The 16,468-nt window shown below is 48.6% G+C and overlaps 1 protein-coding gene across 4 annotated transcripts in view; it reads right to left on the reverse strand.

Annotated features, from left to right (window-relative positions):
- Kazn (kazrin, periplakin interacting protein) overlaps positions 1 to 16,468 on the reverse strand; it is a 941,992-nt gene that overhangs the window by 63,145 nt on the left and 862,379 nt on the right. The gene's annotated exons all lie outside the window — the stretch shown is intronic.

Consider the following 16,468-nt stretch of genomic DNA (forward strand, 5'->3'; position numbering starts at 1 on the left):
CCAAATGTGACCATGCGTGGGCCTGCGCATGGGCTGGCCACTGCTGCAAACATTCTGCAAGTATTAGCTCACTACATTTCTCAAATGACAGAAGGTGCTATTTGTTGTCTGTCTCTAGAGCCGTGGTGTGCACAGCCATGCTGCAAACTGCCTCGAGGTTACACCGGCGTGCCGTGCAGGGCTCCCATCCATGTCTCATGTCCTGCATCCCGAGCCCTGCCGGGTCCCCCTCTCTATGATTTTTCAAGGCTGTCACCAAGTCCCATAAGTAACTGTTGAGCTCCCAGCAGAGCCTGGCTTCAGAAGGTTCCAAGTGAGAACAGGTTATCAGTGTCGATTTCTTCCGGAAGTTTCTAAAGTTACCATCCCTAGCATAGCCCACCCTTTCCTGCGGTCATTTCTTCTTTAGCACTTGGCTTTTTAAAAATTATCCTGTGGCTCTCTGTCTTGTCATTTGCTGTATTCCTGGCCTCTGGACCAGTGTGGGGAACAGAGTGGGTGGCCAGTGAATATCTGGGTGAGTGAGCTGCTCTCACGCTCAGTCACTCTGACCCCGGGGCAGCCAGTGCTAGGAAAGATCCAGTATAACAAACACGGGGAAAAGACACCAATCCTCCACAGAGGCTCACCCCGCACGCAGCTGAACCATGTTAGGACCTGCCCAGCCCCGGCCTCCCTGGCTCCCATTTATCTCCCTATCATCATAACTGAGTGAGCCTCAGCTGCTCTATTAGCAAGGCATTTGTGCAAGTTAGTCCCAGGTCAGCATCCCCTGCACTGGGGGAAAAAGGGCCTCCCTCCTCCCCCACCCCCTTCCACCAGCCTCCTTTGCTTACAAGATACGGCGCATAAACATGTTTTACACTCACTAAAGGGTCTGGCCTTTTCTTGATGGCTATTGCTTTTTTGTGTGCAGGAGACGGTGTTGGTGGTGGTTTCTTTCCAGCCTGATCCAGCTGCTGCTTTAGCCCCAAATAAACACACAAAGACTTATATTAACTATAAAACTGTTGGCGGAAGGCTTGGGCTTCTTACTGGCTAACTTTCTCTAAATTATTAACCCATTTCTATTAATCTGTGTATAGCCACGAGGCTGAGGCTTATCCTTAATCCAGCATGTTATTCCTTGGGCATCATGGCATTTCAACTCCGCCTCTCTTCCCAGCATTCTCTTTGTCTCCTATCCCCACCTATCTGTCTTCCTGGCCAATCAGTGTTTCACTCATCAATCAATAAGAGAAACATACAGAAGAACATCCCCCATCAGGATGGAACCTGGGACCTCTCACATGCCAGGCAAGCCTTTGCCTCTGAGCTGTAGCTCCGTCCCCGGCTTTTGGTCTTTAGCCATAGGGTTTCACTAGGACCCCAAAGGCTGGTCTTTGGGTGAGTGTGGTACAACCATACCTATGAGCACAGCGGGAAGCTCTAAGCTCCCCCGAGTTTTGACCTTCAATCCTCCAGCTCCCAGTATGGCCGGGATCTCTCCCGCCCTGCCCAGGCAAATGGTTAAACACGGCACTCAGGTCCCCTGAGATGCCACTCCACGTCAGGGGAAAGACTGGAGCAGCTGGTTCCCAGCACCAATCATCTTCACGTTAACATGTAGGTTCAGGAAAAAGTAGGGAGTGATGCGTACAATGTGGCTACTTTGGAGCCTGGGGTGACTGGGACTGACAGGCCACTGGCACTTACCTGCCTTGTGGCTGAACTACACTTCTGGAGACCTGGCCCCTCTACAACCTGCAAAAACCAAATCTGTGGGATCAGTTAATGACATGCTTACTCTAAATCCTACCTGTGATGGGCTGGAGAGATGGCTCAGAGGTTGAGAGCACTGGATATTTTTGCAGGGGTCCTGAGTTCAATTCCCAGCAACTACATGGTGGCTCACAACCATCCATAATGAGATCTGGTGCCCTCTCCTGGCACCCAGGCATAAATCAGGCAGAACATTGTGTACATAATAAATAAATCTTATCCTACCTGTGATACCTTTCAAGCTGCATCCATCTGTCTTGGATGACAACCTCACTGTTTTGAGATGAGGGTCACCGAGCCTCTGTACTGTCCGAGGCTAGGCTTGGGCTTGCACATTCACCCTCCTCAACCTCCCTGAGGCTGTGAAGCCTCCAGCAGAGACCAGAGAAAAAATTCAGTTCTGCATTCTCACCTAGGAGAATCCTGGCCATGGATGATGGCACTGCAGAAGGCTGGGCTCTCAGGTGCCTGGGGCCACACCAAGCAGAGTGCATTTTGGTGCCTGGGATGAGTGGTTTAACTAGCACAGGCAACTGGTCTGGGTGTAAGTTCTATTATTATGTCAACCTGTGTGCATATAGCTGCATGTATGTGTGCAGGTATGTATGTGTAGGTACATGTATGAGTACAGTTCATGTGTTTCCAGGCACCTGTGTGTGTGTGTAGAGGTGCGTGTGTAGAAGCTAAAGGTGTCATTTCTCAGGGGTACCCACGTTCCTTTTTTAAAATAGGCTCTTCTACAGGCCCACAATTCTCCAAGTAAACTAGGCAGGCTGTGACAGGCTGGGGACCCACCTGTCCCAATTCCCTAGCATTGTGATTATGAGCCTCTGTTCCCACACTTGGCATTTTAAACAGGGACTCTAGGGATTGACCTCAGGTCTGACAGCTATTCCTCCTGCCCTACTTCACAATCGAGGAAACTAACTAACTAGTTACAATTAACTAATGATGGGAGATGTCATTCAGTAAAAATGTTTCTTTTATTGGTTAATGAATAAAGCCCTGTTGGCCAATAGGAAAGCAAGATAGGCGGGACTAGCAGACAAGGAGGATTCTGGGAGATGTAGTAGAGAGGAGTCAAGATGTAGGCTGTGAGCAGAATGAAAGGTCGGGTCCCCCCCCCCCCCCCCCCGCCAAAAAAAAAAAAAAACTCCCCAGACCACATGGAAACACTTAGATTGATAGAAATGAGTTAATATTTAAGACAAAACTAGCCAATAAGAAGATCTAGCCATTGGCCAACAGCTTTATAACTAATAGAGTCTCTCTGTGTTATTTGGGCTGAGGCAGCTCTGAGACCAGGCTGGCGGGAAACTGCTTGTAACAAAATGGCGCCTACAACATGGGTACTAAGAACTTCCACTTAAAACTTAACAAAAGCTTAAAAAGGGATTTTGGGAACAAAAGAACAGAGCCAAGCATTTTTCTCGGGCAGGCTCTGTTTTGCTAGAGACAAGCAGAGACTCTCGCAGCTCCTTTAAGGGAGTCTTCTTGACTCGGCATAAGCGGCAAAAAACTGCAGGTTAGAGTCCCTACTAACAACTGAATGGTGTGTACCAGCAGCTGGCAGTGGCAGTGACCGCATCCCCAAGCCGACAGCATGCTGCTTGATGGCAGCATAGACCAAGGCGATGATCACAGCCCTCAGTGCTGGCGGAAAACGAATCCCTGCCATATTGGAAAGCAATGTTGCTGTGTAGCAGATAAAAGACCTGTGGCCCAAAAAAGATAAAGTTTACAGTAAAGACAGGTTAAGATAAAGAAAAACCTCTAAAGGTTTATAAAATATATGTAGGCTTGGGAGAGAAAAAGAAACAGGATAAAGTGGTTTAAAAAAAATAGAGAGTAGCTGGGTGTGATGACACACGCCTTTAATCCCAGCACTAGGGCGGCAGAGGCAAGCATATCTCTATGATTTCAAGCCCAACCTGGTGTACAGAGTGAATTCCAAGACAGGCAAAATCACACAGAGAAACCCTGTCTCAAAAAAAAAAAAAAAAAAAAAAAAAAAAAAAAAGTAAAAGAAATAAAGTAATAAAAAAGCCACGTGAAGAGATGGAAAGTCCACAGAGAGTCTGGATACTGTATGCTATTGTGTTGTCTTTGAATTGCTCAATTTCTAAGGAAGGAACAACTACTAAACTACACTTGATTATCAATGCTGCTGAATTAATGCAATTTATATATTTTAAAAATGCTTTGACTTCAAAATTTAAGTCTAAGGACAGGTTACTGGGGAAAAGAATTTCTATTTTGTTTCCATAAAAAATAAAAAGCACCATCCTTCCATACTAACATGTTTTGATCAAGCAAGACCCCCTGAAACATTGTCCCAGGTGAATCAACATTCAAAACAGCTGGGACAAGGCAGCCTTGCAGACTATAGCCAGGATTTCTGTGTCTTCTTAAGATTTCCATGGTATTACAGTGTCCCCAACCAGCAAGAGGCAGTTTGGAAAGAACATCCAAATTCCCAAATATGGTCTATAAATGTTTGTTCTCATTTAAATGAGGTTGGTTATAAATGGTCAATGATCACAACCAATCTCTTTTAAAGGTAAAAATGGGATCATGGTATAGAAATGAGTACTTTGTTTCGGAATGGATTTTCATTTATTGATACAAATTTAAGGTCAATTTTGTGATATGTGTATTTCTCCTCTTGTCTAGATATTGTGTTTATATAGCTCATTTAAACATGTAATGTATAATTTAGTACAGATTATGGTTACCTATAATAGTCAAAACTTATAGTCATGTTAGTTAGGATTTCTAGATATACAGAGATATATTTGAGACGGATAAATATTCTTCAAACCTTTCAAAGACCTACAGAATATGGCATTTAAAATGGTTTAGGGTTTTCCTTAACAGTGAGGCACAACTGCTCCTGGCAACACCACCTGTGTCAGAAAGGAAGATGGACATTGAAGAAACTCGTTATGGAGTTTGCTTCCAATATGGCAAGATACTGCTCTTGTCTAGACTGTTTAACTATATGCTTTATAAAGCAGACATTCAGGACCCACAGGAAAGTGACTGCTGAAACAATATGGACATTGCTACAGGGCTCCTGCTTCACGGAAGAGTCTGCCCTGCAGTCTGTAGGACACAAAGAAAAGTCACTGACAAACTGCCAATTCAGATTGACAGTTTAAAGTTCCCTGCTTTGCTGAGGAGTCTGCTAAACACAGTATGGCCTATAGGCTGAAGATGGAACATTACAGAAGAACTTTGGGGACTGACCAGGTGAGTTGTCTCTGCAAATTCTAGAGTTTATATATTATCCTTCTATGGTCTTTGATGGAGTTGAAGCCAGATAGTTATGGTTACAGTTTTCCTTAGTTAAGATTAAAAATAAGTCTGCAAATTCTAGAGTTTATATATTATCCTTCTATGGTCTTTGATGGAGTTGAAGACAGATAGTTATGGTTATAGTTTTCCTTAGTTAGGATTAAAAATAAGTTACATATAAGACTTTAGACTCAAAAAGATAGGTTAGATGATGGAATATTTCCTTTAAATCTTGCCAAATGTTAATCAACTATATATTATTAACTATATTCCTTATTTGATAATTGTTTTGTTATTTATTTTACTATGTTAAAGTTAAAACCCTTCTTTTTATTTAGACAGAAAAGAGGAGATGATGGGAGATGTGATTCTGTAAATATGTTTCTCTTATCGGTTAATGAATAAAGCACTGTTGGCAAATAGGAAGGCAAGATAGGCAGGACTAGGAGACAAGGAGGATTCTGGAAGATGTAGTAGAGAGGGGTGAAGAGTAGGATGTGAGAGAAGTAAGGTGTTCGGACCCTCTCACTGGTAAGATAAGACCACGTGGAAACACTTAGATTGATAGAAATGAGTTAATATTTAAGACTGAGCTAGCCAATAAGAAACGCTAGCAAACAGCCAATACAGCATCTCTCTGTATTATTTTAGGGATGACACAGCTGTGGGACTAGGCTGGCGGAAAGTGCACGTAACTAACTAACAGCAAGGCCCAGGACTCCCAAATGCTGGGCTCACAGGCATGCAGTCCTAAGAACAGAACCCAGGACTCTGTGCATGCTAGGTGGTGTTGTGGAATAATCTTTTTGTACACTGTGAAGATGTGTCACTCTCATTGGTTTAATAAAAAGCTGAATGACCAATAGCCAGGCAGGATTTCTAGGCACAAAGGACCCTGGGAGGAAAAGGGGGGAGTCATGGAGAAAGCAGCATGGACAGTAAGGAATAATGGTTACTGAGCCACATAAAGGAATATAGATTAAAATATATGGGTTAATTTAAGTTATGTGAACTAGTTAGAAACAAGCCTAAGCTATTGGCCAAGCTAGTTAGAAACAAGCTTAAGCTCTTGGCCGAGCTGTCATAATAATAAGTCTCCCTGTCATCATTGGGGAGCAGATGGTACCAAAGCAAAGTCCAACTACAAGGCAGGCACTCTGCCAACTGAGTGACATCTTTGGTACATTCTTCTCAGTCCTTGCCATCCTGGTAAAGCCGAAAGTCTCTCATCCTATGTGCATGGGGGAAACTGAGGCATAGTTAGCCTGAGGGATCAGTGCAGGCTCCCCATAGCTCAGACTCACTCAAGGCCAGTCTACTCTGTCTCTGAGTTTCGTGTACACACACACACACCCCTTCCACATATCCAGGATACAGGCACTAAGAGGAAACATCCTTTTATGGGGGATGCCTTGCAAAAAACAGATTTCTTTTCTCTGTTACTTCTGCTTTTTCAACGTTTTGTATTGGTATACAAGCAGGAGAATGTAACCCACACATGATTTAATACAAATGGTAGGTAAGTTTCTTAGAGCACATGTGACACCTGCCATAACACTGGAATCAAGATGTCAGAGACTCAGAAGGACCAGCCAACTCTGAGCCTCTCTCCCCAAACACAAGTTACCAAACAGAACAACAGTGATGATAACAGATAATGGATGATGAGGGCACTCTGCATTTTACCACACATCATCCCTGAGGTGAAGGCTACACAGATAAGTTACACATAACTAGAGTTAAACTGCAGTGCATCAGAATGTTACTTTCCTCATTGCTATGACAAAAATGAGGCTTAAGGGACAAAGGATTTATTTGGGCTCATGGTTTCAGGGGGTTTAGTCCATCATGGAGATGGCACAGTGGCTGGTGTGGGTCCACCTGCCATGGTGGGAACTCGAAGCTATAACTCCTCACATCTGGACAGATTAAGAAACAGAGAACTGGAGCAGAGGTGAGGCCAGGCAAGAATCCTCAAGGGCCATCCTGGTGGCCTACACCTGCCAGTTGGGTCCTATTTCCCATAGGTTCTATGACCTCACACAGCAGCAGGTGCTGAAAACTTAAGTGTTGGAAGACAGCCTGTGGGTTCTCTATTAGTTACTGTTCTTGTTATTGCAACAAAGTATCTGACAAATGTAAATGTAAAAGGGAAGGTTTACTTCTGCTCATGGTTTAAGGATGCAGTCCATCTCAGCAGGGAAAACACAGTGATGAGAGCAGGAGGCAGCTGGTCACATGGCAACCACAGTCAGGAAGCAGAGAGAGATGGATGCTGGTGCTCAACTTCTCCTTTAGGGACCTCAGCCTATGGGATGGTGTTGTCAACATACAGGGTGGCTTTTTCCACCTTGGCTAACATAATCTGGAAGCTCCTTATAGACTCATGCAGAGGTTTGCTTCCAAGGTGATTCTAGATCCTATCAAGTTGACAGTCAATATTAACTGTCACAGAGCCATCTCACATTCAACCCACAGTGCCAGTCTCTGCTTCTTCTCAGCCATGTGGCTTAGGGGCTTTCTTTGGCTTCTCTGTGCCCCTCTGTCACCCAAGAATGGATCTTGGAGGCTCAGATCTATCTGCAGGACTCAGGGCAGTGACAGTGATTTTTTTTTCCCCCAATGAGGAACTTGGGTTCTAGGAAGTTCAGCTATTTGCTCACAGTTGTTCAGACACGAAGGTTAGAACTTAGATGGTTTGCAAAATAGTGTCCCCACCCTCATGCTACTGTCTTGAGGACATTGGGTGTCCAGCTACTGAGGCCACAGACTAGCCAGTTCCTGCCCGAGTCATTCACCGATGTTATCAGCAAGTCACCCTCTCATTTCTCTTCCCATACTTGATGCATTTCTCATCTGAGTCCTAGGACTGTGCAAATGCTACCAGCAAGTTCTGGCCAGGGTGGGAAACACCCAGAAAGCAACCCCAAACCACAGCCCCTCTGCCAGGTACACTTCACTGCTCAACAAATGTCCTGGAGACTGTTGTGTCCCTGAAGGATTCCTTCCCAGAGAGTGTGAGGTGGGCAGATGAGTGGCCCTACTTACAGGTGGCCCCAGGAGGCCCCAGCTGGGAGCAGGAACTGCTTCTGTAGCTATCACTTAGGATTTAGCTTAGTGGGACCAAGTGGGCCACTGCCACGAGAAACTACTGTCACATCCTAAACTGCCCAATGTGGAATGAAATGATGCCTACAAGGTCTAGCACAATAGCTACTCTCCCTGATCTACACAGCCTCATCAACTTCCCTGGCTTGGGGAGCTGGGTTCAAATCCAGGTTATCAGAGTATGGCCAGTTAGCCACTGGGCCAGCGCTTTTCTTTTTCTGTAGAGAAGCCAGAGCATCTAAGCCCTAGGAACTGTTGAGCTCCTGCTGCAGGCCAGAGCCTGGGCTGGGAGCTTTATGTTCTCAAAAGCCCTCGCCAGCTGCAGAGAGAAAGAACGGGCCTGTGTATGTGCAAGAGTAGCTCAATGTGTTTTGGTCACTGTTGGCCTGGATCCCTCATTACACCCTCTGTACAGGCACAGCCCCAGCTGACCTTCAGAGGAGGGGGGTTGCCTGCAAGTAGGGAGGAACACTGTGAGAGCATTTATCTCTAACCTGCTGGGACAAAAATGCAGCACAGGCTTCCTCAATATTCTAGGGGTCCAAAGTCTGCAGTCATCGCTAGGCCAAAGTGAGGTGTGAGAAGAGCTACGCTCCTTCCTTCCTGTAGCTCTAGAGAAAAGCCCACTTCCTACCCTTCCCAATTTCTGTAAGTGCCTGCAGCCTTGGCTTGGGTCCCTCCTACCTTCATGGGCCTCACTGTAGCTGCTCTACTCTGAGCTTGCCTCTCTCTTACCAGGGCCCTTGCAATGACGGAGCCACTAATCACCTTAGTCTCCAAGTATCTAGGTCATCAATGGCATCTGCATAGGCTCTGTCATCACATTAGGCCACACCGTGGATAGCTTTGAGGGCGTCGGGGCAGGTAAGTTCCAGTGGGATGGGAGAGCTGGCAGGACGCCATTCCACAGGATGTGGCTGACCAGGGGTGGAACACACCTAACGTCTAGGCCTGGCTCAAGCTATGGCCGTATCAGCCCACTGTTCCTCGAAGCCCAGCCTTACTTACAAGCTCTAAAAATACTATCCCATTGCTAAACAAATGCTGGGGCTCTTGTGAAAGAAAGCGAGGGCAGGACATGAAAGGCTTGGCAAGGGGTGCTGGAGAGAGCCCCCGTCTGCAAGCAAGGCTCTGCCGGCCGGGGCAGCCAAAAGCATTTCCGAAGTTCTCCTGAAGCCCAAGGCCAAGGTCAGAGCCTGGACAGGGGCCAATGCCTGGGGCTGCAGGCACCGGGCAGGAGGGAAGAGAGGGAAAGCAGTAAACACACTTGTGAGCCTCCCTGGGGACAGGACTCATCTGCTACCCCAGGTCTTATTTATTCTCCAAATAATAAAGGACCCATGTATTTTCTACTGTCATCAGACAACTGAAGTCCAGCATGCGAGCTTCACACGCACGGGGGAGAGTTCAGAGCCTAGATGTGAACCTAGGTACCAACCGAACCTGGGTGTGGGGTGGTGGGAGGGTGTGGGGTGGGGACTTTTCAACTCGCCTCGCCTCAGTGTCCCTAAAGTGGAGCCAATAAAAACACCTCCCCCTTGGGGTGCTGTGGGGATTTAAGACTAGGCCCACCCCCAGAGGGAGTGGCCATCACCCTGAAGACTATTCCTCCCCTAGCCTCATCTTCTGGGTAGGCGCGGTCTTATCATTTTTGGGGGGCGGCAGAGAGGAACCTGGATACCCACGTGGCACATGATCCCTAAAACCCTGAGGGCCAATTTTAAAAACAAAAACTATCATTGAGTCTGTTAACCCTGGGCCAGGGAGAGCTTATCTCCCACCCTGCTGCACGCCAGCTGTGGAACTCTCAAGGCACAGATCAAAGGCTGGAGCTCGTCCAAGGCCTGCCTCACTCCTGGCCACAGTCTCACAGTTCCACTTCCTGTCTGTTCCCTTCTAAACCAAGCACTTGGGCCAAGCTCATTACCGAGGGGAACATGCCCACCCTGTGCTGGCTTCTCGCCGGCTTCACCCAGTACAGTACTGGCAAGGCGAATTATTATGGATAGGAATGCAGATAAGAAAGGTGGAGTTGAGAGGTTAAATAATTTTCTCAAAGCCACACAGCAACTCAGTGCTTGGGCTAGGACTGGATGGGGTTGGACGGATGCCTCTGTTTTTGAAAGCTGGGTCCCAGGTGCCCAATCAGGTCAGACCAGCCCAAGAGGCAGGTCTCCGCCTGCAGCCTCTCCAGACCTGGGGGCTGCAGTGTGGGACATTTTCCCATTCTCTCGCCAGCAGGCTTTTTCTGCAGTGCTTTGGGATACAAGGATTTGGCCACGGGAGCCAATCACCTCTAGACTATCACCAGTGCAGAGAGCAGTTCAAACTCGCAGAACAAGCTATGGAGGGGGTTCCAGTAGGGCAGGGAGAGCTGCAGCCCCTAAGGCGGATCTCACCAGGGACAAAATGTTCCATAAGGACCTCACCAAGCAGGTGGCATTTAAGCAGTCTGTGAAGCACGAGGAAGAGTCAGGCACAGGAGGAGGCAAGGAATGCTGGGAAAGAACATTCCAGGCTGTGGACTCAGTAAAGCATAGAGGTGCCCTGAGGAATGGATGGCTTTAGGGTGTTAGAGGGACAGAAAGGGCAGAGGGCGGGTGACCCAGTTTTGATGGGAGAGGACTGGGATGAGGTCAGGCAGGAAGGTGGGCGGCGGGTCACTCGGGGAGCTAACAAGTGTGTCTCCTTCTAAGGTGCCAGAGCAGGGGAGGTTTCAGAATGCTTCCTGAAAGTGGCTTGTCTTTGAAGAGATCAACACTTCCTTCTAGGGACACAGAGGGGCTGGCAGCCAAATGCACAAAGGACACACCACACAGCCACACTATAAACTCAAGTTGTCACAGTCCCTGACCCCCTACCCAAGGTGGCATAGTCAGGGGACCCTGGAGGAGGGGCCAGTAGGGATGCTGCAGGGTTCTCATTTTCCTGTCCATTCTCTATGGTCCTGCAGCACCCACTCTAGGCTGATGGTACGGATGACTAAGCCGTCACCCTGCCTCCGAGACAGCCACACACCCAAAAGCTCAAAAAAGCCAGTATGTCCAGACCCACCCCAAAGGGACAGAGGAAAAAAAGGAAGAGTGAATCACCATGGGCCTGTCTGGGTGGAGGGAGCCCCACGGGAATACAAGAGCACGGTCCCCATGTGTTCCCACACTGGGGCCATACACAGTGAGTTTGGTTGCCTAGTGAGGGAGCTATGGAGGGTCACAGACAGAGGCTGGCTCTAGCTGGCCTCTGGGCCACACTGCTGATGGCAGCGCAAGGCCAGGTGTCCCCAATCACTTGAGACAAAAGTCTGCAAGCTTCTGACTTCAGAAGGGGAACAAAAGAGTGGAAAACGTTGAAAAGGACGGTTCTGGAGAACATATCCTGGGTCGTGAATTTTGGGGCTGAGGACACGAGGGTAAATGTAGATAGGTGGCTATGCCCTTGTCACAGCAAGGCACTTAGGATGAGTGGGGGACTAGGGAGAAGAAAGTGAAGACCATGAACATGCTGGAGTTGGCGGTTTTATTCCGTGGAGCTGTTGGGGGCGTGGCCGGGGCCATGTCTAAGGCTCCAGCCTTTCCCACAGCATAGGAGTGGTGATAGAGGCGTGCCCTGGAGTGACAACTTTATCCCGAATCCTCACCTCACCTGAGGGTGCAGCCATCTGGAGCAGTGGATGTGATTGGCTGAGTTGCAGAGTGGTGGCTAAGAGTGACTGTCCCAGGGACCCACAGACCCCATGTATCAGTTAGGATTTGAACCCAGAGCCCCAGAAATTAGGCCTAAGCCTATGACAGAGGATGGGCAAGAGAGACAAGCAACACAAAGACAATCTGGTCAGAGCGGAGCTCCAAGGGAACCTCTGTCACCTGTCACCACCTGGCAAGGGTGCCTCTGCTAGAGGGGAGCATGCTGTCCCAGGCAGGAAGCCACAGTCTCCCCATCCCCTGGGCCTCAAGAGTACTTGTCAGTGTGTAAGTACAAATGTGTGTGCATGTACATTCAGGGTACACAGAGGTGTCTACACTCATGCACATATGACGGTAAACTGCCTACGCAGCAAAGGCCCCTTGTAGGCATCCCAGAGGCTCAGGAAGACGAGGTAGTATTGTGTGTGATGGTACAGACTATAGCATTTAAGTTGGTCTTTCTTTAGGTCTCTTCCCTGCTACCTGACCCAGCTCAGTAGGCCCACTGTCAAAGGCCATGCTTACTGAAGACACCCCAGAGAGAGGACCTGCTTCCACATGCCAAGACCAAAGAGAGCTGAGGGAGATGCCCTGAGATGCCCAGGGCAAGCCCTGGCAGGTGAGGCAGCCACCTTAGAGGCCCACACCTTAGAGGAAGCCTTCTGTTACAGGTACACCTAGCCCGACACCTTCCCTCCCTAGCCTGTTGGAAGTACCTGCCAGCCACACCTGGACTCTGCCCACACCTTAGAGGAAGCCTTCTGTTACAGGTACACCTGTACCTTCCCTCCCTAGCCCAACACCTTCCCTCCCTAGCCTGATGGAAGTACCTGTGTACATGTGCCCTGTTCACTCAATCCCCCCCCCCCCCAACTTCCTTTAGGCAAGCCTCCATCCAATGCCACATATACAGGCATATTACAGATCAATCAATGGTCTCTCCTCTGCCTCTGGTCTTGGGAGAGAACTCCTTACATAGGGCCCTGGGACCCCTCTTAAGTCAGACTTTACAAACGTTCTGGGAACCAAGGAAGGGCTCAAAATGGCCCAGGTACCCTGTCCCCACACCCTAGTGCTACCCTCAAGGGTCAGCACCATCAGTTGCTTCATAGAAAAGGGCACGGGCACAGAGAGGGTGGGGCACAGGCCATGGGCACTGCCTTCAAGCAAGCAGGACCGCAAGTTGTCTCAAGGAGAATTCTGCCCAGTAGGGACAGCTGCCACTTGAAATTTAATTGTGCCTATGTGTGTCCGCTTAGTAGATGTATACGTTACGTATGCAGATGTACAAGGAGGGCAGAAGAAGGTGTTGGATCTCCTGGAACTGGAATTGCTAGCATTTGTGTCCATCCTAAGAACCAAGCCTGAGTCCTCTGTAAGAGCAGCATCACGAGGCTCCCCTATGGCTGTCACAAGGCCTCAAGGAACATCCAGATGGGACAAGGAGGAACTGTTAGTTGTGGCCCTTCCTCAGTCAGAGAGCCGCACCTGGGGTCTTTGGTCTCCCCTATGAATCTGGAGTTCTGAGCATTGGGATGTCTGGGACACACAACACAGCTCAGCACAATATTATACCTTCATGCTGATGCCCCAGGGCGAGCCCATCCAGCTCCGAGTGCAGGTCCAACCGAGCACGGTTTGGTTAGGTGCATGGTTCCCTAGGCAGAAGCGGGTGTATGAAAGTAAGCAAAAGGCAGCAGCTAGAAGGTTCTGTGTCTGGGCCAGATGACCTGGGGTTTGGGGTAGGACTTCCTCTGACTCTAAGGAAGAAATGAGAAATGACTGGCTGGGCTGATTAACAATGCTGGAGCATCTAGCAACCGAAGGGGAATTATCCCGATTAGGTTTACTGAGGCGGAAGACCTGCCCACTATGGACGGCCCCATTCCTTAGGCTTCGATCCTGGACTGTAGCAAAAGGAGGAAGTGAGTTGCCACCGGTACCCCGCTTCCTGCTGTGGGTGGTCTGGTGGCCATCTGTGACCTTCCTGGGCTCACTGATACAACACCAAATCCCTGTCTTCATCTTTGCCTGGCATTTCCCTGGGTCTGACTCTGTGTCCAAATTCCTCCCCTTAGATCAGTCACATGATCCCTGGGACCCATCCTCCTCTAGGCCTGCTTCTTCAGGGACATCTGTAGTGGTCTCACTTCCAAATCAGGTCCTGTGGACTAGGACTTCAACACATGGATTCTACCAGGTACAAGGAAGGCTGGCGCAGGACCCAGCATGTTTTAGGGAGGGGGTTGGCAAACACTGGCTGCACAGAGTTGGAGGGCATTATCTACGGACCACCTGGCTTTGTAACTGCTCAACTCTGCAACACAGCAGGAAAGCAGCCCCTGAACACAGGGAGACTAAGGGCTACAACTGTGTGCCAATAGAACTTTATTTACAAAAATAGGTGAGGAACTGTATCTGGCCTGTAGGTCATGCTCTGCTTACTGGCCCCTTCCCTTTTGGACAACCTCAGGCTTTGGAATGTGTTGGGCCTGCAGCTGGATCAGAAGCTCTGTGGTTTTGAGCTGGTGCCTGAATCCTCCTGACCTCGTATCTGTGTGGCAGCTGATAATAACGTCATGTGGAGTCCAGACAGCTAGGTGCTGGCTAAACATTAACTCCTGACTCCTCCGCTCCTTAGCAAAAAAAAAAAAAAAAAAAAAAAAGAGCTTTCTGCAGCGGGCACTGCTTCTGTTTGTTCTGGTAGCATACACACTAGATTGTGGTAAGGCTCGGCACTTGCTGTGGCTTGCAGGCAGGTCAGGTGCAAGAGAAACTCTGCCAGGACCACTGATGCCATTCCTGGGAGTCTGGAACCATGTGTTACATCTCATGGTCACATCATGATAGGTTCTCAGAGTTCCCTGTCTGGAGAACACACTAAGCTTCAGGTAAGGCTGAGTAGATGGGCCAAGAACTAAGGACTGAAGCCAGAGCCCACCAGCTCAATCAGTTAGCTTCATGTTGCTGTGACAAACCATCAGGAGAAACAAGATCTATAAAGGACAAGGTCACTTTGGCCTGTGGTCTGGGAAGTTGAAGCCTGATGGGAGATGTCATTCTGTAAATGTTTCTCTTATTGGTTAATGAATAAAGCACTGTTGGCAAATAGGAAGGCAAGAGAGGCGGGACTAGGAGACAAGGAGGGTTGTGGGAGATGTAGTAGAAGAGATTCAAGGTGTAGAGACTTGAGGCAGAAGAAGGTCTGGATCCTCTCTCTGGTAAGATAAGACCACGCGGAAACACTTAGATTGATAGAAATGAGTTAATATTTAAGACAGAGCTAGCCAATAAGAAAAGCTAGTAACTGGCCGGCAGCTTTGTATCTAATACAGTGTCTCTGTGTATTATTTGGGGACTCGGCTGTGGGACCAGGCTGTTGGGAAAACTGCTCATAACAGAAGCCCATTGCTTTGGGCCCGCACTGAGATGCATCATGGTGGGAACACATGGCAGAACAAGTTTCTCACTTCACAGGGAGCAAAGAGTTAAGCAAATCAGGAAAAGGTAAAGGGAGACACGCCAAATGACTTAACTGCTTTCTCCTAGGCCTCACCTCTGACAAGTTACACCACCTCTAACCACAGTGCCCAAGGGACAGGAAGGAGCGCAGTTCCAACACATGCACCTTAGAGACATTCATGGTCTAAACTAAGCAAGCCCACATGTGGCATTGCCTCCAACGGTGCAAACAAAATGTCTAAGACAACGGACTAGTGACAGACCACAGCCTGGGAGGAAAGGAGAGAGAAGCAAGTAACAGCCACAGGACTATGCTACCCTGCTGCCCAGCGTGCAGAGGGCCATAGCCAGGCTGACCCAAGACCACACCATCTTTTAGTGTCCCATGGGGAAAGAGAGCCATAGTCACTCTGGATCCCACGCCTGGGGCCTAGTGGGCAGATAGAAAGAACTGCCTCAACCAACAAAGGTCACGAGCAAGGAGTCCCAGAGTCCCAGGCAGAGGAGGTCATTTTGCATGCAGTGGCACAGTGTACCCAAAACTGCCAGGTCTGGGAAACCTCTGAGGGGCGTGGCCCGTAAGTCTTTCCCCAGCTTCCATTCCATCTTCCATGGCCTAAGTCAGTTTGGTAGCCTCTGCTGACAAGTCTGAGCTGGGCATCTGGCTGTCCACCATATCCTCCCCCAGGTCAAGAGTATCCTTATGAGTAAGTAGTGTTCAGTACCATGACAGCCTCCAAACACACAGATACGAAGAACACAGGAATACATAGGGCAGCTCACAACTACCTGTAACTCCAGTTTCAGGACCTGATGCCTCTTCTGGCCTCCCTGGGCATTGCACGCACACACTGCATATACATACAAATAGGTAAACACTCATACGGATAAAATAAAAAGGGGCCATCATAGACACTGCTGGGTGGAGGTGCTTACAAATCTAATAGCACCATGTCCTGGCCATTCAATGTTCACCTGGCTCCCTGGGCTTTCCAGCATGGTAGAAAGCAGAGCTTAGGAGCCACAGTGACTGCAACATGTCATCCTGTGTCCAGAGAGCTTGCAGCGTGTTCTTCCCATTTCTGGGAGAGAGGGCTACCTGCTGCCTTCAAGAAACCAAAGAAAACCTCTGGCCTTTTGCTTTGATGACCAAGAGC

Source organism: Phodopus roborovskii, unplaced genomic scaffold (genome assembly GCF_943737965.1).
Source record: "Phodopus roborovskii unplaced genomic scaffold, PHOROB, whole genome shotgun sequence".
Lineage (NCBI taxonomy): Eukaryota > Metazoa > Chordata > Mammalia > Rodentia > Cricetidae > Phodopus > Phodopus roborovskii.